General features: G+C 37.9%; 1 non-coding gene across 1 annotated transcript; it reads left to right on the forward strand.

Annotated features, from left to right (window-relative positions):
- The first annotated feature begins 1,088 nt into the window (after positions 1-1,088).
- Positions 1,089-1,195, forward strand: LOC118640452. The gene has a single exon (XR_004961373.1). It is a non-coding gene; the product is annotated as a U6 spliceosomal RNA (small nuclear RNA).
- The last annotated feature ends 2,876 nt before the right edge of the window (positions 1,196-4,071 follow it).

Below are 4,071 nucleotides of genomic sequence, written 5' to 3' on the forward strand. Positions count from 1 at the left end.
AACATGAAAGAGGCTTGAAGAGTGGGAGGAAGAGGAACCATCTCTGGGCCTTGCCGCCTGCCTTGAGCTATGGTCTTCTCTCCTTGCAAGAGTGATTAATACTCCCTCTTTCCATTTCTCACATGATAAGCCCTGTGACAAACACTGGTGACCACTGTTCATTCCTTTTCAATAGGATTTCTAACTGGCTCAGGACTCAGGTAACCATGTGCTTCCAGGTGGACGGAGTCTCTCCAAACCCAGGATAAACTGTGTTTCTTTAAACCAACATTTCCCAAATGTTTTGGTTTCGGGATCTGTTTACAGTCTGCAGAATAATTGAGGACCTCAAGGAGTTTTGTTTATGCGAATTATATCTACTGATATTTACCATATTAGAATTTAAACTTGAGAAATTTTAAAACACTTGTTTGTAAATTTGTTCTAAGAGAGCAATAATAAACCAGTACCCACGAACATAAATAACATGTTTTTAATGAAAAGTAACTACCTGTTCCAAAACAATTGGCTAAGACAAGGCGCACTGGCTTACACATCTGTGAGTCTCTTTAATGTACGGCTTCACAGACGACAGCTAGATTTCTGTCTCTGCTTACACATCCAATCTGTTGTCATATTTGTTTTGGTTGAAGTACATGGAGAAAATTTAGCTTTTAATTACACAGGTATATAATTGTTTGAAAAGAGGAGTATTTCCTTTTCAGATAATTGTGCATATTCTTCTTTGATATGCTAAAACTTGCAAGTGATTCTTTCTTCAAGTTTAATTGCAATGTGGAGTCATGAACCAAGTGAGTGACCTTTTCCTGTTCTATTGCACTAAAAGCCATGGATTCATCTTGTTCCTTGAGTGGATCATTTTTCCACGTATAATTTTACGAGAGCGTGCCTTACTCATCTGGAAAACACTGGTCCACTCAATTATGCAGATCTGCCAAATGCTGACTTATTTCACTATAGAATTTTTTTTTTTTTTTCAAAAACAGATTTGTTAGCATCACCACTGAATTCATTAGAAATGTCTTTAATGTTGGAAAACTGTTAAGCTAATGGTGGCAGATGCAAGCTTTATCAAAACTCTAGTCCTCGTGCTCACTTTGGCAGCACATACACTGAAATTGGAACGATGCAGAGAAGGTTAGCATGGCCCCTGCACGAGGACAACACACAAATTCGTGGAGCGTTCCATATTTTTATGAAGGTCCTCCAGCCCATGTGATGAGTAGCACCAATACCTACTGCTCTCATTGTTAACACAGCGGGGATTGCCAGTTGCCAATGCCAAATGAAGTTATGGGTGACTTGAAACACCAACACGAGGAGTGTACAAAGGTGTTTCTGTGCTTTCCCCCCTGTAACTCCTGTGCCCGATGTGTGGAATTTTTCGCTCGGCATTGAGAGAATAAAATGTCACTACCTCTCATCTTATGAACAGGATAATGTAATAATTTTTTTTTTTTTTTTTTTTTTTTTTTTTTTCTTCACCCGAGGACATTTTTTTTCCATTTTTTTTTTTTTTGTACAGATAGAGTGGGAGGGAGAGAGAGGAAGAGAGAGAGAGGGAAACATCGATGTGAAAGGGACACATCGAGTGGCTGCCACCCACACGACCAACCAGGGCCGGGGACAAACTGCAACCGAGGTACATGCCCTCAGCGGGAACCGAACCTGGGTTTCTCCGGACCACAGGCCGACGCTCTAACCGCTGAGCCAAACCGGCCAGGGCAGGATAATGTAATTCTTTAACAGCGACAGGTTATCTAGTTGAAATCGACCCGATTTTACAGGATCCGTGGTATAAAATGTTTTGAGGATCATTTTTTAAAACTTAGGTAACATTTCCAGACTTGGGAGGAAAGGACTTGCTGTGATCACCTCCCTGTTTCGTGTTTCCTCTTTCCTTAAATATTTTATTGGCCTGAAATGATCCCTTCTCCGTTCTTTTTCCAAATCGTGACCATGATTCTAAAGGAAAATATCTTCTTTTAATTGGTGTTATAAATGGAAATCTGGTTTCAGAAAGGCTGATGGAAATAGACATAAGCAAAATACTTTTTATTGGTACCTCATGAATATAAGCTGAGTTCTTCTTTTCCATGTTCATATCCAAGAAAAGGCATTGTAGGTTTCTAAAAGAGATAAATACGTAAGAACTAAACCGTCCACATTTTTTAAAATTAGCTTTCAGCATATTTAGGTGAAATGGATAGAATGTAGCTCGTGGTGCAGGGGCTCTACGTTTGTAATGAAAATGTAAGTTATCTGGAAGGGCAGAATATAACCTTTAACCCTGTTTAACATTTTTAATGAAGTCAATGATACAAAGTTTACATTTCACTCAAACTATATATTTATTCATTTTGAAGGAAATATAGCAAGTCAGGTGATGAACACTAACTTTGAAACAAGTTGAGTACCAAATTAACCAAATAATTTGAACGATCTGACCCTACTTTTAATAGTTTTTTGTACCTGCTGGATGCCACTTAAATAAAACAAGCACTGTACTAGAAAAGTATATTGGCTTTGTTAGGATTGAAGTTCATTAACTACAATGTAATCATTCCTCCTATTACTGATTTCAGATCAGAACCACTAGAGACAATCTGCTAATAGGAAGTAAAAATCTAAATACCATTTACACTTGAAAGTTTCTCCTTTAACATTACTTTAAAATGCCAAATATGTTCTTTCTAAAAAAATATTTATTTTTGTTTCTGTTGTATAGTTTTTAGAGAAGTGTGATTGGGGATAGATACTACATTTCTGAAATGTTTACTATGAAACAAAGATTTAAATAATCGGTGGTTATTGGATTTGCAGAAAGTTCAGAGACCTAATTTTTAAAAACGATTAACCATTTTAATTTTTAAAACTTTTTTGTTTTGTTTTATGACATATTCTGTTTGACTAAGAGCGGCAAACCATTGCTGTATGATTCTTGGAGTGTGCTGTGAACATGCTTTTTAAGAAATTAAAAAAATAAAGAGATCATTTTAGGAAAAAGAAAACTGTCTTGTTATCACAGGTAACAAATACTGTCAGTTTTGTTGTGGTGGTTGTTTTGAAGTGACACTCCATTTGTGGAAAAATTTCTGCCAAGCATATGTCTGAATAACCACGGATTGCTATTCTTTCAAGCAAAAGGGGCGTTCTATGAAGAAAAAAGTGAATATTTCAGGTTCCTACTCAAGTGATCGCATCTGTTTATGCCACAAGACAACCATCGAACTTCAGAACGCAGCGGAGGTATTTCATGTGTTTTTCCCATCTTGTCACACGGAATATTTTTTAAAAGTATTTAAGGACCAAGATTTTAGAAAATTAGTCACGTTTACTGTCTCCTCAAGGACATGTTTCCGTGATGCTGGCATCTCTCTTCACTGCGAGCTTGGGCAGGAGAGAACACGGTGGCACTAGTACAGTTTGGGGTCTTGCCCTTAATTCAGGCGGAGGTGCCAGCAGTTTTACCCACCATGCTTTGCACTATAAGTGCAAATATCTACACCGTTTAAAAGATCAATATCTTAGTATTGCTACAGAAATAGTTTGATTTTGCTAACCCTCTGAAAGGATCTTAGAGAGCCTCACATGCCCATGATCCATAGTTTGAGACCTGCTGGTCTAAGCCAATCATGGAAACTTTATTCTGCTTTGCCAGGTTACCGGTTCAGTCTGGGCAGATGAATCAACTTTGGCCTATGATTGATGAAGGTATGTATGTTGAGAGGCTTCTTGGAAGGTCGGACATGCCTAAAAAGAAAACAAAAATACACATATTTTCTTTCTTGACTCTGCACATTTACATTGTGATTCCTGAAATTGCAGCAGCTCCCGCAATCAGAGGGGAAAGTCAACAAAATCACAGAAAAGTGGATTCTGAAGCCCTGGTTTAACTTAAAGCAGCAAATTAATCAGCAGAGTCATACTCTGTCTGGACTCTGCTCCAGGAGATCACAAATGTCCTCTTGGTCAAGCCGTCTTCATTTGGACTTTTACTTGAGATGATACAGTTATGGACTTTGCAAAGTCTGTGGTCTACCTGGGTTGAATATTACCATATCCATGTTT

This window comes from Molossus molossus, unplaced genomic scaffold (genome assembly GCF_014108415.1).
Source record: "Molossus molossus isolate mMolMol1 unplaced genomic scaffold, mMolMol1.p scaffold_m16_p_22, whole genome shotgun sequence".
In the NCBI taxonomy this organism is placed as follows: Eukaryota; Metazoa; Chordata; class Mammalia; order Chiroptera; family Molossidae; genus Molossus; species Molossus molossus.